Below are 17709 nucleotides of genomic sequence, written 5' to 3'. Positions count from 1 at the left end.
AACTTCTAATGCAAGGGGTGTGGGAGCTAAAAAGAGGTCAAAGAACTTCTAATGCAAGGGGCGTGGGAGCTAAAAAGAGGTCAAAGAACTTCTAATGCAAGGGGTGGGGGAGCTAAAAAGAGGTCAAAGAACTTCTAATGCTAGAGGTGTGGGAGCTAAAAAGAGGTAAAAGAACTTCTAATGCAAGGGGTGGGGGAGCTAAAAAGAGGCCAAAGAACTTCTAATGCAAGGGGTGGGGGAGGTAAAAAGAGGTCAAAGAACTTCTAATGCAAGGGGTGGGGGAGCTAAAAAAAAAAGTCAAAGAACTTCTAATGCAAGGGGTGTGGGAGCTAAAAAGAGGTCAAAGAACTTCTAATGCAAGGGGTGTGGGAGCTAAAAAGAGGTCAAAGAACTTCTAATGCAATGAGTGTGGGAGCTAAAAAGAGGTCAAAGAACTTCTAATGCAAGGGGTGTGGGAGCTAAAAAGAGGTCAAAGAACTTCTAATGCAAGGGGTGGGGGAGCTAAAAAGAGGTCAAAGAACTTCTAATGCAAGGGGTGTGGGAGCTAAAAAGAGGTAAAAAAACTTCTAATGCAAGGGTGGGGGAGCTAAAAAGAGGTCAAAGAACTTCTAATGCAAGGGGTGTGGGAGCTAAAAAGAGGTCAAAGAACTTCTAATGCAAGGGGTGTGGGAGCTAAAAAGAGGTCAAAGAACTTCTAATGCAAGGGGTGTGGGAGCTAAAATGAGGTCAAAGAACTTCTCATGCAAGGGGTGTGGGAGCTAAAATGAGGTCAAAGAACTTCTCATGCAAGGGGTGGGGGAGCTAAAAAGAGGTCAAAGAACTTCTAATGCAAGGGGTGTGGGAGCTAAAAAGAGGTCAAAGAACTTCTAATGCAAGGGGTGTGAGAGCTAAAAAGAGGTCAAAGAACTTCTAATTCAAGGGGTGTGGGAGCTAAAAAGAGGTCCAAGAACTTCTAATGCAAGGGGTGTGGGAGCTAAAAAGAGGTCAAAGAACTTCTAATGCTAGAGGTGTGGGAGCTAAAAAGAGGTCAAAGAACTTCTAATGCAAGGGGTGGGGGAGCTAAAAAGAGGTCAAAGAACTAATGCAAGGGGTGTGGGAGCTAAAAAGAGGTCAAAGAACTTCTAATGCAAGGGGTGGGGGAGCTAAAAAAAAAAAGGTCAAAGAACTTCTAATGCAAGGGGTGTGGGAGCTAAAAAGAGGTCAAAGAACTTCTAATGCAAGGGGTGGGGGATAGATGTCGCCAGCGAGGCTTTGGGGAAGTCGCGGCGGCGTCTGTGTTCTTTCTGATGCGTAAACTTAATTAAATACAAGTAAAAACAGGGCATTAAATACGTATTATAAATACTAAACTCTTTCTTATCTTGACAGCACAAATGAAATCTTACAAGTTCCAACATGTAACTAAGCGCACCCGAAACACGAGTCAACCTTTTACTTCTGCTTGGAGGATATCCTCGCAAGTAAAAGGTAGAAGTACAAGGTAATTCTCTGAAGCAAAAGGTAGAAGTATAAGCAAATCTTTCTTTCCATATTCATAATGAATAAGCAAATCTTTCTTTCCATATTCATAATGATTACCTTATGCTTACAAGGATATCCTTCATTTTTATGAATATCTAAGCCGTGGATAAACCCTCTGTGCAGTTATTTTTCCAGAAACATGGCTTACATTATATAATACATCTCCACAACAGAGTTATTCGCAGTAAATTAATACTCTATATATACACTGCCGCGATTTACTCCTTCCCAACATATATTTTACGCCACCTACGGCACCATATCAAAGCTTTCCTTTCCTATACAGTACACTCTCGTCACTAACCTATTCTCCTCTACTAGTGTATCAGAACCGAAAAAAATTACGTCTAAATATTTACATAAATATGTGCACACACAGATGAAGCCCTTCCCACCCTCTCCTCCTTTCCTAACTACAAACTGACAGGTCGGCAATTTGTGGGAGTACAGTTTTCAAGTGTAACTTTCGGGGTACCCCCTCTCAGCAGGCTATGACTACTCCCTCTTTCCCTTGAGTGTGACAGGAATATATATATATATATATATATATATATATATATATATATATATATATATATATCCAGACACTTGCTCTTTATAATATAGGGAAGATCCTTTTAATGTGACTAAACATTTTCAATATAATCTCAAACCACCATTTCCCCCGGCACTACTCTTTTTATTATTTATACATGTTCCCATATTTCTAACCCAATCCAACATCTCCTAAAATATATACACTACACAGCTGATCTTAAGAGCTTCAACCTTTTATTCAACTCAACAAAGGGCAAGACAGGAAATAAAAACAATTTATGCCGGTTCAATGCACAGCTGTTGACCAGGTTCAGTGTTGGCTTATGAAGTAATTAGTGTGAATTTTTTTGCAAAGGGGGTTCAGCCTAGACACTGACATTTTAATCCGTAAACCCATGTAGTTAACATTTCTTGAACTATCACATAGGTTACCCTCTTCCCAGTGAACTATCCATGACACTCAAGGATAATTAAGTCCTTAATCTCCATTAATCAAGTGGTTGGGATAATCGCTGCAAATTAAACCCTCTCCGATAGCCTAATCAATACTCTGGGATTAACCGAGCTGCCTGGGGGAAAATGCATAAATTACGGAATCATTACCCATTAGTAATTATGGATTTACTACATACGCGCTTCATTGTATATTACTCTTAAGACCCATCCAAAATCTTATAATTGGAGGCAAATTAATGTAAGTCATTGGCGATGATAAGGAACCGTTGAGGTAACCTGGCTAAAGAGAGAGAGAGAGAGAGAGAGAGAGAGAGAGAGAGAGAGAGAGAGAGAGAGATGACGTCTAACTAGTGAGGAATAAATAAAACAAAATAAGGTACAAATTGTCCATATTTCCATCGGAATTGTGCATAAAAAAAAAAAAAAAAAAAAAAAAAAAAAAAAAAAAAAAAAAAAAAAAAAAAAAAAAAAACAGAACTTTATATGACTTGCCACGCGCAGTAAATGTAAATAAAAACGTATTTTAGATATTGATAGCCTACATAAAGATTCAGATAAAATTTCATAAAATAGATCATGATGAAACGTCACTTTTTCTACTTTACCATGTTATCTACAGGTTAATTGTAAAAAAGAAAATCCATAAATTGTCAAGATAAGAACTTCAAAGTAGAATTGCATGATTATTTAAGATTTATTGATATAATACGCATTACAACTGAAATTTGAATTTCAACAATATACTAAATAGCCTATATATGTGGTAACGTCCCTGACTAGTAAACACCAGACTGGGGTTCGAGTCCCCCCTCAAACTCGTTAGTTTCTTTGGTCGCTGCAACCTCACCATTCTTGTGAGCTAAGGATGGGGGGTTTGGGGGAGCCAGCACGGACCTTTAGTCCATTGTAGCGTTTAGTCTTTAAGTAGACCTTTGATTTATGACAAACCAATAAAAGGCAAGTCGCCACTTGGGGGTGTTAACACTCAAGTCCAACATGTTCGCCATCTTGCCAAAAATCGGCTATTTCATGTACACGAGAAGATGGTCAATGAAAGGGAAATGCATCAAATACATTTTCCAATACATTATTATTATTACTAGCTAAGCTACAACCATAGCTGGAAAAGCAGAATGCTTGAAAATCAAGGGCTCCAACAGGGAAAGCAGCCCAGTGAGGAGAGGAAATAAGGAAACATGTAGAATAGTGTGCCAGTGTGAGTGTACCCTCATGCAAGATATGGCACTACCTAAGACTAGAAAACAATGGTTTGATTTGGTAGTGTCCATCTCCTTGAAACGCTGCTTACCATAGCTACAGCCTCTTCTACCCTTACCAAGTGTTAAGTAGTCCCTGAACAATTACAGTGCAATAGCTCACCTTGAGTTAAGAAGAATTTTTCGGTTATCTTAGTGTTTTCAGGTGTTTGAAGAAAGAGGAGAATGTGTAGCGAATGTGCCAGGTTATTTGGTGTATGTGTCACCAATTGAAAAATTAGCCGTACCCAGAGAGGGATCCAATGTAGCAATGTAGTGCTATCTGGCCAGTCAAAGAACCCAATAACTCTAGCGGTAATAACTCAATGGATGACAGGTGCCTTGGCCAGCCTACTACCTAAATAGGCCAAATGAAATACTAACCACATTAAAATTATAATTAAATTAGACTGCTAAGGTTATATTACATAACATTATAAAAAAAAAAGTTTAATCACTGTTAAAAATAGTAAATTTAAGATTCAGGTTAGGCTTGACCTATGATGTATAGACTTCCATATCATGGTTTTATTCTAAATTAACACAATTTTCCCAAAACAGTTCTAATCAGCATATTTCAATAATCCATTACTAATACATTTGTTTAAACCCATAATCATGAATCGCTTGGTAATAATAACCAAGTTAATCAAATTCCAAGTTTGTATAATAGAAAATTAATGTCAAAATACTAGCCCACAGGGTTAACGCTCATAGCAAAACATGTTCTGCTTGCCAGAACATAGGAGCAATGAGATAATGTTTAATCGAGAGCAAAGCGAGCATACAGCAGAGTAAAAAACAATAAATCATTAGCTCCATTAAGTAAAGATATATTTGTAATACGATGAATACTATTATGAATGACTTCATGGAAAATGGGATGGAATATCATGTTTCCTATGCATCTGGAAGTCCTGGAAAACAAAAGCTCCAATGTTTTGATCCTGCTTCATTAATATTATACAGGTCTGATAACAGCAATGTTTTTTATTACTATGAATGGTTTTTGTATGATGATGAGTGGCAGAAACAACAAAGTTTAATAAAGTTAATCTAAATATCATACAATTAGACAAGTATATTTTAAGATATTTCAAACGTAATTGATGACAATATCTAGCGCAAAACCATACGTTTTCAGTTAGCCTATGGTAGTCGACCCACCATAACTAAAATAATATGGACTTCCATCAGAAATTATGAAAAATTTTCATAACATCTATAATTGCACCATATACCACTCTTTTTCTGCCGTAAAAGATATGGTTTTATTATGAAATTTACCCATGTTTTAGCCACATCTGTAGGATAATTGAATTTTGAAACAAAGTGTGGTTAACATATGATAATTTATTTTCTAGCCATATACATGAACCATACATTTTTCCTACTCGCTATCTTGTGTTTTATCTATTTCTGACCATTCTGACCCCCTCGATATAAAAACAATTAGAGGGATTCTAGTGAAAAATAGGGTTTTGGGTGTGGAAAAAAAGTGCAATTTGTAGCAATAATAATGGTCAGAAATGCATAATAAACACAAGATAACCAGTTGGAAAAATATATGATGCATGTAAGTGGCTGGAAATTAAAGTATCATAATTATCTATGTCACATCACATCCCTCAAATGGTTTTTACTCCACCATGGCTTGCTACGCTCCCAGAATTAACATAATTCCATGGCTCCTCTGTTCCGGCAAGTGGAAACTGGATGTGCTGCGCACGTCAATCATATGGGTCATTATTTCGGGGACTTTTTCACTTTCAGATGAGCAACAATAGCTGTATACTGAACCGAGAGCATTTTCAACATAATCATTTAGTGAAATAGATGATATTACACTGAATTTTGAATAGATTGTATTTAACTTTTCAGTACGTCTTCTGGTGATAGTAGTTATGTGGGGAAAGTAACTCGTATTCAGTCTCCGAAAAGCAAACAATGGACTTCGACAATACATATATTATTGTGTCCCAGCCCCATTAAACATACAACCCTTTAAAACATACTGCTAGTGATTATTAACATACATATTAAAAAGATAAAAACTAAGGCCAGCTTCACACAAGCGGATTGAAACCGTGCGGAATATTTCCAAATGACAAAAGCATGTCTTCACACAAGCGCATTGAAACCGTGCGGAATATTTACAAATGACAAAAGCATGTCTTCACACGAGTGGTTGTTTTCGGCGCCATTCATTTGCATCAGCACTGATTAAACAGTCAGTCGAGGTTTGCTTGAGATGGAGAAAGTAAATAAGAGACTGGTCTTTGTGTATATATGTAACAGGGTGATATGTGTCATCATGTTCTGTAAAATATTATCATATTCATAGTGTACCTCTGCTATTAGTGCATAATAATAATAATAATAATAATAATAATAATAATAATAATAACAATAATAATAATAATAATAATAAGAATAAAAAATAATAATAATTACTGTATAGTAATAATAAAAAGGCAATTCATATTAATCAATGAAAAATTGCAGCAGAAAATGAGTGCCTACCCTCTGCAACAGCATAATCATGACTACCGCACAGTGGAGAATCTTCCTTTTGAAAGGCAGCATAAACTTCTTAAGTAGTCTAAACCATGCGGTTAGGAAATCACTAACGTCAGGATACTCTGCCACATGGAAATCGTGTGATCTACATTGATTTCTAAACTGCACGGACGAACCCAAACGGTTTCAATCCGCTCATGTGAAGAGGGCCTACTGTAAGTGTATAGCACATAACGGTGGTAAACATTTTAACTCTCGTCACACATCTTGTGGTTCTCAGATGCTTTATTTCTATAAGGGCATCATCTCACTTATCTATCATAATAGACATTCTAAAAGCTTTCCTTTGTGACTAGCCTAACCATTCTAAAAGCATCCCGCTATTATAACAGCTTCAACCAAAATCGTTTATCTATTATTTTTCTATTTGTTATCATATTTTTTTGGGATGATTCATACAAAAAAGTTACTCAAATCTTCCGCAAATTTAGGATTACGGAAATATTTACAAATAAATATTGTTCCTAACTGTTATCCCCAAGGATGTACTTACGATACCATGTTAGTTTTTCTTCCCATGGTAGCCTTATTTTGATTTTAGTTCATGCATTGTGGGTAAAAATGTTTGATCGTCCTTTGTTTTTTATTGTGACATATAGGTACAGTAAAAATGCTGAAACCTGCAATTTTGGAATTCATAAGTCCTTCTAAAAACAGTGCTTGTCAGCTGACCATCATGGATTCCGTTGAGCTGACGTGCAGTGGTTGTTCCTCTTCATATTTTGACATCATTGGCCAGTTTCATGGACATTACAATGGAAATCAAGAAGTGGTATATAGGTTTCTGCATGAACCTTCAGTGCTATTTAAGGTAAATGAAGTTGTGGAAATATTTTCCCATTTACCCCTCTATAAGTTTGTATAATTGATAATTAACAACGGAATACTAGCCCACGGGACTGACACGCGTAACAAAACATAGTCCGCTTGTCAGAACATAGGAGCAGTGAGATAATGTTTAATGGCAAGCAAAGCGAGCATACAGCAGAGCAAAAACTATTACTGTACATAATAAACACAATTAATAACGAGGTATTTGTCTCCCACCCAAAAACCCTGATTTCCCACAGCGGAACCCCATTATTGTAGTTATTAAGGGATGTTTTGGATCTCTAAATCTGATAATTTGCAGCAAAAATAAAGGTTAAATTCATTTTAAAAATACTATTTAAACACGAAAATATTAATTTTCATATCGGGTATAAGAGGTTGGTTGAAACTGTAATTTTACCCGATTCCCTACGTCACTAGACTAGGCATCATGAAAGCATCATTAATTGCATACCCTAGAAACATGAAAGCATACCTACTTGCCTAACCTAGATATTACGAAAGCAACCCTACTTGCCTAACCTAGATATCACGAAAGCAACCCTACTTGCCTAACCTAGATATCATGAAAGCAACCCTACTTGCCTAACCTAGATATCACAAAAGCAACCCTACTTGTCTAACCTAGATATCCCGACAGCAACCCTATTTGCCTAACCTAGACATCGTGAAAGCAACCCTACTTGCCTAACCTAGACATCGTGAAAGCAACCCTACTTGCCTAGTCTAGACCATAAAAGAATCTGCAGGAAAACATATTTTTTGTTCGAAATGATACCCTGTAAACTTGTAAAACTTTACCAAAAAAATCCTTACTGGCCTACCCTAGACATCCTAAATTCATCCTGGTATGGCAAGCCAGACCTTCATTAGAGCATGTCTACGCCACATCAAGCACACCCTTGGTGCACAAATTGACTTACCAAAAAGCAGTATATATGCCTATCACTTCGTGATATGCTTCAAATATAAGAAAAGGACTCCAATGTTCACTTACCTTACCTCACGCCTGTCCTTCTTTCTCTGGGAAGTTCTATGGTGTCCATGTAACAACGGGAACAACTGATACGATAACAATTAACCACAGGAACGTGAGCCTAGGCCTAACTCCACTGGTACTGGAAACCCTTTTTACTAGTTTAGACTAAAGACATTAATTTTAGAAGGTGCAAAATTTAAGAATTTTGTGTGTTCGGATACTTGAATTTCACTTATCAATCACTTCGTGAAATTGGTTGGTTGTAAACTTGGTCTAGGCCTAGTACAGACTTTTGATTTTGCGCATCTTTCATTGGTTAATCAAACTCGTAATCACCATTCTCGTACCTTCGTTATTCGACTGAAAGTGGTTCTAATGTATCTATACGTCGGTGGAATACGAAAAGGTTCAAAGCACCAAGTGATTGTATGACATGGCAGTGTGTTACCTTCGCCACACATGCAGCCAGATGTAACCTTTTCAGGATCATACAATATCACCAAAATACGTTTGCCACACAACTAAAACAATCTTTTTGATGTGATGTATAAGCGATACACATATCAATAAAAATCTAATAATCCACGCCATGGGATAGTACGTGATCAAGTCACAGGCACATTGAACTTTTCAGGTCGTCAGAGAGACTTAGCCTATCTTAACTCAAGCTCAGGTGCCAACTGCCAATACTTCATCGAGGGCATATCTTTACATTTATTTTAAGAACAACACGACATCCATTTCATTTAAAAAGTTTTACTGTAATCGAGTTACCTTGCGTTGCAAGCAGTCCATGAACTGACTTCCGTAATCCTTAAATGGTTACGTCACTTAGTCAACAAGTACACTGACACTGGTGAATTAATTTTTGAAGACTCCCAGTGAATGGAAGTCCATGTTCATAGCTGAACTATGAACCGTAATAACCGTGACGACTCTTAAGATTATTTCATCCCTTGTGTAATTTGTCTAAGGTAATAGCAAAGTTCTACAGGACACAGTTCAGTATGAAAATGATGCAGTAATAACAGCAAAAATAAAGGTATGTTGATGTTAACATTCTTCTTGTTGGTAAATGGCTGATTTTGTGGCGAAAGGTTTTACCAAGTTACCAACCCAATCAAATGTTATTTCAAAACAATTGTAACATAACCTTTATGTTTGTTATTATGGTATGAACATAACCTTATAATCCCTTTTTTTTTAAACTAGGATTTGTTTCAAAAAATAAACAATATACTACAATATTTTCCATGCTCGGACTCTTGGACCAAAGAGGAATTTGAGTTGCTGGTTGTCACATTACCGTGTTATTATGTTGATGTTTTTCATACCCAGCTTTTGTTTTATGTATCTGGTAAAGTTTATATAAGAAAGGTGACTCTTTAATTACACCAGGAGTCTTCAAACAGCCATTCAAACCATTGTCAATTTTTCCCGCGTTTTTTATAAAGTTTTCAAAAAGTGGGTGAAGTGCTGGGGTGTATATCAAGTTCGGTGAATAGGAAATTTATATATATATATATATATATATATATATATATATATATATATATATATATATATATATATATATATATATATATATATATATATTCCCAGGGAGTTCAAGAATAGAATAGAAGGACCGAGTTTTAGATAACTTTTGGTTATTTGTCATTCTTCTTTATATGCGAAAAAGGACTTCATAATGAACAATCAAGGGATTTTATCATTAAGCATTTCAACCATATCGAATAGTGTTTGATATCCAACAATAACTTATCTTTACTACATCCTAATTAAAAAGTGGTTATAGGCCTACGTAATTTTTGCAACTCCAGAATATACAGTATGTAAATCTTATATATATATATATATATATATATATATATATATATATATATATATATATATATATATATATATATATATATATATATATTCTTTTTTAAGCTTAGTATATTTTCAGATATGTTATATACTATTGTTCCGTAGTTACGTGGGGAGTTTATATGCTCTGTATATGTACTTAGAGAAGGTTTATTGGTGTGATTTCTGGAGAAATTGTGTGAAGAGAACTAAGTATGAGATTAAGCATAGGTAGGACGTGGAAAGTAGTATTTTTTCTGAATGTTAGTGAATCTTGTTGAAGAATACGTAAATGAAAAAGTAGCTAGTTTTATTTTCAAAATCTTTTGTAAGCGTGGATCAATTTTATGTATGGTGACTTGCAGAAAGCATTAATAGAAGCTAAAAGAGCAACATGGATACGAGATCAAACTAAAGTAGAGGATGTTCTTACAAAATGTAAGCAAAAGAAATGGACATAGCTAGGACATATAATGAGAATGACATACAATAGAGGGACATTAGGAATGATAGAATAAATCACTAGAGATTGTAAAAGTAGCAGGGTAAGGAAGAGAAGATGATGGATTGTCGAACTAAGAAAGTTTGCAGGTATATATATATATATATATATATATATATATATATATATATATATATATATATATATATATATATATATATATATATATATATATATATATAGTATACATGTATATACATATGTATATATATATATATATATATAGAGAGAGAGAGAGAGAGAGAGAGAGAGAGAGAGAGAGAGAGAGAGAGAGAGAGAGAGAGAGAGAGAGAGAGAGAGAGAGACCTTTCTGAGTAGCGATGCCTTAGCGTGGTGAAAGGTATGTGTATTACCATAATTAGCAAAGCTGTACTTGTCAGGACCACCCTTACTAGGTTGGTTTGCTGTGGGGGATCAGTCAAAATTGTCCTGTCATCACAATTCCGCAGTTGACCAGCGTGGTGATGAAAACTAAACTGGCCAAACCCCAAACGTGAATAAGGACATATCTAAGGTCTTTTTCCAGCAGTAGACTGGAAACGGCTGAATTTGTTGTTGTTGTTGTTGTGTATGTAGAACTATACAACAACAGCAAATGTAGCTGTTTTTAGTCCACCGCAGGACTAAAGCCTCAGACATGTCCTTATTCATGTATGGGGTTTGGCCAGTTTTCATCGCCACACTGATCAACTGCGGATTGGTGAAGGTGGGAGCCTTTTGTCTCATCGCTCACAGCAAACCAACCTAGTATGGATGGTCCTGACTAGTATAGATTTGCTTATCATGGCGATACACAAATCCTTTCAACCCGGTAAGACATCGTCACGCAGAAAGGGGTATATATATATATATATATATATATATATATATATATATATATATATATGTGTGTGTGTGTGTGTGTGTGTATATATGTATATATATATATATATATATATATATATATATATATATATATATATATATATATTTATTTATTTATTTATTTATTTATTTAAGTATATATCTATATATTTATATATATATTTGTATATATATATTCATATATTTATATATATATTTATATATATATATGTATATATATGTATATATTTATATATATATATATATATATATATATATATATATATATATATATATATATGTGTGTGTGTGTGTGTGTGTGTGTGTGTGTGTGTGTGTTCTGACTTCTTAGGAATAAACATTTACTTAGAAGGCATCACTTTTGATTAATATACGAGCTTGGATTGGAAAAGACACAAGCATTACAAAATAAGCTTGAGAGAGTATGAAAAGGAGAAGATTTAGAAACATGATTTTGAATTATGATAATTTGTTTTAAGGCATTGTACATAGGGTAGCTTATTTCAAATACAGAATACAATATATAGATGTTATCTAATTACACGTCTCTGAATTTTGCAATATCTAGTAATAATTTATATACAGTTGAAGCTTATAGAAGGAAAGTTGTACATTTTACTTGTAGAATCGTCTACGCGTTGTTTAGTCAAAATGTGTCTGAAAGAGATAGTTCATGAAAACCAGGTAAGGTTAGAGAAAGCAACAGATCACTGAATATGATCCTATAAAATAGTCAAAGTATGACGTTCAATACAGCTAACTACACGATGAATACGTAGAATTTCACAATAAACAACCTTTTATGGGGGGTAATAAATAAATCGATGATGTGCAAGGACCTTGCTAACAGTCTGTCAAAATATTGGAAATATAATAGACTAAGTGGTGTTTGTATTATACAGCAGAAGAATAGATCACTCTATCGTTTGAACGGTATATTCGTTTAGCACTAGTAGTAGTAGTAGTAGTAGTAGTAGTAGTAGTAGTAGTAGTAGTAGTAGTAGTTCATCATGGCAATTTTTATCTAGATATAGAGTAATCATCGTCTATTATCCGAGGACTTCCCCTATCTGCCGGCGAATTGATTAAGTGCGTGTAACGATTTCTTCATCCCCAAAATCGTTATTGGACCATCGATCGCCTTAATACTCTTCATGACGCAGCGTCTCCCTAACTACCTCAAAGACAGGTCCTATTTCCCCCTGTAACTCGTGTATTTACTACATCAGGAGTTTTATTGCCCCTCTCAGCCCCTTTTCGATAACGACTTATTTATTCAGTTTAATGTTGACCTCGTTTGCTTGTTCAACAAGACAACTCCAGTTGAACATGTGGCGATTTCATGTTTATAGTTTTGACTTTTTTTTCTTTAAAAAAGAAAAAAAAAGTTTTATATATTTTTTTTATTTTTGTGAAGATATTTGTTATTCACCCACAGATTGTTACTGATTTCCTCCATTTATTAACAAATATAATTCTCATGTTCTTTCCTCCACAAGTCTTAATAGAATATTAAATTTGCTGTTTTCTATCCCTCAACCTATTCGTTCAGCATCCACGTTCGTGAATTATTACAGCTCTCCATGCCCTTGATTTGGGTCATTGGACCTTATGGTACTCTAGATTATGCTACGTCTTTTCCATTTTAATCTCGTTGACATTTCTTGGAATAAACGATTTTACTGTTAATCCTCTTTCTTTTCAGTGTTCTTAGTCTTTATTTCTGATTCGTCCATCATCAGTTATTCAATCATGCACATCTTGTTTTTTCAATCCTAGTTTTAGTTTTCTCTGACGAAGGTTTATTTCACTATTTTATTTTCTTTACACGTTAACTTGCGAACACCATAAGTTAGCCAAAACCTTTAAAGAGAATTAAGGGGGAAGGGACAATTTTGAAGGTGGTCATAGATGAAAGCGATAGACCGCCATATTGTGTATAGATTAAATGGCTTAATAGTGTTATAAAAAAATGAGATGAGGATTCCACAGTTTATCTCTAAAGAAAGTCACTGAATCTTATAGTTCGGGTAGCCAACCAACTCACAAAGTAAATAATAAATTCTTCAGTAAATTCTTTGCACATTCTTTCTATTTCCAGAACCCAGCAATATCTCTAAAGAAGGCAGGTCCGTGTGTAACTTGACAGCTCTCTCTCTCTCTCTCTCTCTCTCTCTCTCTCTGCTTGTTTCGTTCTGTACGTATTTTTGCGCTTTTATCTTCGATTATGAAAATATACGTACTTATTTTACCGAGCCTAAAAACAACCTTACTTAGTTTCTTAGTCTCTTTGTAGATATTTTGGGACTCTCTGTGACTTGCTTCAGTACATTTTTCCTTCCTGTCTTAACTACGCATTCTTATGCAGCTGAGCTTAAGTAAGATTAAATCTAAGGATTAAGAACTTAATTCGTAATCAAGGTATAAGGAATCTTTTAAGGTTATTCGGAGATACCCTTTACATTTCATTCAGTCTTCTTTCATGGATGACTTTACAGCCACTTTGTCTAGGAATGTCAAGAGTGAATAAATAACGAAGCCATAGCTTGCTTCATCCGTAGACTCCCATTGTATTTACGGCATGTTATCAATTAAAACGGTTATACTACATGTAGGCATTTTTACTTTTATAATTGTTCTCAAATAGTGGCTAATGTTGTTGTTAGGTTAATGATTATTACAATGGTCACAGCGATATGGATAATGTAAAAAAAAAAAAAAAAAAAATATTTATGTCAAGCAAGCTTCTGTAGTTCCTGAACCCATTGGTAAAAAAAATGTATTGATTTATAGCGTCAGGGTCAAAGCTATATTTAAACTAAAGGAATATACTAATCGGCTTCAACGTGCTTGCAGTGTGGGATTGAGGGGTGGGGGTGGGGGGAATGACTTCATTGCAGGTATTGCTCTCGAGCAAGTAAACCACCTCACGACACGTAGAGCTACAAAGTGTTCTACTCGACTACGTGTTGCTCTACCGAGTTGCTTACAAAGGTCGAATGGTGCTGTCTGACCTTATCTTCATGTATATACTTTATAGAAAGATGTAAATTCATAGGACCAACCCAGCTGCAACTTGAATATTTCCAGTCGTTTATTAACTCTCTCTCTCTCTCTCTCTCTCTCTCTCTCTCTCTCTCTCTCTCTCTTAAACACTTTTTTCTACGGTTTACTATTGACATTTGTCATCTGTCATCATCATCATCAGTTCGTAATATGCTATGGTTATTTTGATAGATTTTAAGACAGATATTATGAATTAGAGTTAAAAGTATGCTGGTGGAGTTGGTGGTGGTTTTGCTTTTCATGAACAGGTCGAGCTTCCTTCTCAGACGTATACTGTACATTTTACTCTAGCCTTACTTCAAGAATATGGTATTTCTAATGAGAGAGAGAGAGAGAGAGGAGAGAGAGAGAGAGAGAGAGAGAAGAGATTATTAGTTAAAGAAAATCTTTAAAAACTTGAATTGTAGTCCAAATAAAAATATTTGAGTTGAATGGCAATAAAATAAAAGACAGCCATGGAAAGATTTGAAAATTAGGCAAGGGTGGATCTTAATTCACAATCTTTCATGTAACCATTATAAATGTTCTGAGTACACGCATTCCAGTATTTGCAGTGTCCTATAGATACGTGCTATGATATCTTCTGACAGATAACTTAATATTCTTGCATTGATGCTGAAAGATATTCAAAGTATCTTGCAAAAATATATGATAGTAAACCGCGATTCCAAAATTGTTCTAGTTTTCTTTTCTTTTTTAAAATAAATACAGATCTACCTAAATCATTAAATGAAAAAATCTATATTCTCATCCATCAAATCGATATAATTACAATCAGATTAGTTTCAGGGATTCCTAACCATCGTTATAAGCCTATTTATCACTAACATTTAAAGCATATCGTTTGACAATTTTTTATGCACTGTAAAAGCTACGTCCTTGACAATTATAAAAATATCTTGCAAATCGGTAAGTGGTACAGGCCCCTTTGCATGAATTTGTTTCTATTGATTCCTAATATACATTGTAAACATACGTGTACTACTGTTTGTGTACCTCCAGGTACGTCATTTTGGTTTACTTGTGAATAGGGGACATGGAAATGGAACTAGTTAATACAGAAAATATAATGTTTCAGATGCTATTTGAAATATTATTAAATACTCTTGGCCGAATGGCTATTTTATTTAAAAAACAGTTTAAATAATTTTTATTCTTATTTTATAAGTAAGTACCTTTAATTGTTATTAATTAGCTTAGTGAACGTTGTCAAAATAGTATAGAAGGAACGCTACCAAAACACTCTACTGGTGCCACATTTGTGAACAATATTGAAGTGGTGTTTTTTCACTGTTGTTCCTTTTTATAATATAATTAAATTATCTGACTATTTAAAGATAGATAAAAATGTCTAATGCCTATTTGCTAGTGATTTCGAAGATCAATTTGCGCATGCCTCCCGACATTTGTTGCTTGCCGACCAATCGCACTTTGCCACCGGCGGATGCAATGGTGAGGAGAGCCGAAAACACCACTGCGTACCATACGTCTCACACGGACTTATGCTGACTGGTATGCGGTAGTCTTTTATTAATAGATTTTAACAAGTTACTGTAGTTTGATATTTCTGTTTGATTAATAAATTCGGGGGATTTTTTTATGTTTTTTACATGCCAGACACAGTATTAAGTCTAAATTTTTTATGTTAACAGAGATATTCTCTATTTAGGAGTAAATTTCTATAATTTAGATGGATTTTTTTCAACGTCTAATAATGAGAAAAGCTACCAGCATCTTTTTTTTTTCTTTCTTTTTAATATTTCATTTCTTTGCAAGTACTGGCAACTACAGACAATGCTCACACTCACACACAGCTTGTAATAAAAATACTTTTCGTTGCGCCATACTGACTCAGTTTAATTAGATGTGTTTTTCTTTTCTGATTTCATCCTAGTAGTTAGGGTTTGTCAACTATAAAAGTGGAATTTGGTACAAATACAAAATACGGCCTAATTGACAATGAAAGGAAAATAATTTAATTTATAGAAAATAGAGTCCTTGATAATAAATAGGCTATATACTGGTAACATTTTATAGAATAAAATGTAAATCCTATTTTTGGAAAAGAGTAACTAACAGCATGTAGGCTACAAACTTAGATTTCATATTTCCCTGTGCATAAAAAAAACTTGAAAAATATCGACACTATTTGATTATCATATAATATTAACATATATACACGTCTTTTTTCTTTTCTATTTATTGCTATTATTGTGTAAATTACAAGATTTTAATATTTTTTTTGTCTTGTTTGAATTTACTTGTTGGGGCTTCGCTTAGATATTAAGATACCAATTTAGTCATAATTCACTCAGAATCTACTGTAAGAGAGAGAGAGAGAGAGAGAGAGAGAGAGAGAGAGAGATTCAAAATCTCCAAAAAGACAATACTTTTCTGTCTAGAAATGTTTACACCCCTCTTATTCATAAAAGTGACTTCTCGTAAGTAATACAGTTTGAGACTTATTCCCAGCCATCCATCTTATATCCGAGACGATGAGTCTAGCATTTAATTTTGTTTATGTTCATTAAATGAACTACACTGATAAGCAGTTCTCTAGCATCTTTACGCTGGTCTTTCATCATTGTGGTAACTAATCCTTCTTAGTAATTCTCTGTCTGTTCTGCATTTGTTCATGGTTTTGTATTGTCATCATATAGCAAAGCCTTTTTTTCAAGAGACAAATATATATATATCTATATATATATACTAATTTCTTGTTTTAGTTTAATTATATGGGAATTTATTTTGTTGATTTCCCTGTGTTGGATAGATTTACTCATTTCCTTATTTCCTCTTCTCACTGGCTATTACCCTGTTGGAGCCTTTGGTCTTATAGCATCCTGCTTTTCCAAGTAGGATTGTATCTTAGCCAGTAATAATAATGGTGGTAGTAACTCAAAGCTCGTGATTAGATCATAGCTATGAGTCATCGCTGCAATATTTTTTGTTTTATACTTCATGTTATTCTAGGCTTGGTTCGATTCTCATTCTTTGTAGATTAATTGTTCGAAAGCAGAGTGTCGGACCGCATACACTCACTTCATTTCACATCGCCAGTTTAAAGACTAGAAAGCCGCCCATGAATGGCAGAGGCAAGAGACGGTGACAATGCCCTATCAAGCAGGACAAGCCCTAGAGATTGACCATATATACATATGATCAGTGCCCAAGCCCCCTCTCAGCGAAACTAGTACAGGGAGGGCCAGACAATGGCTACTGATGACTCACCAGATAGATCTATAGGCTCCCCCAAACCAATATCC

The sequence above is a fragment of the Palaemon carinicauda genome, chromosome 44 (assembly GCF_036898095.1).
Source record: "Palaemon carinicauda isolate YSFRI2023 chromosome 44, ASM3689809v2, whole genome shotgun sequence".
NCBI classification, from domain to species: Eukaryota; Metazoa; Arthropoda; class Malacostraca; order Decapoda; family Palaemonidae; genus Palaemon; species Palaemon carinicauda.
This window is presented reverse-complemented; position numbering follows the sequence as displayed.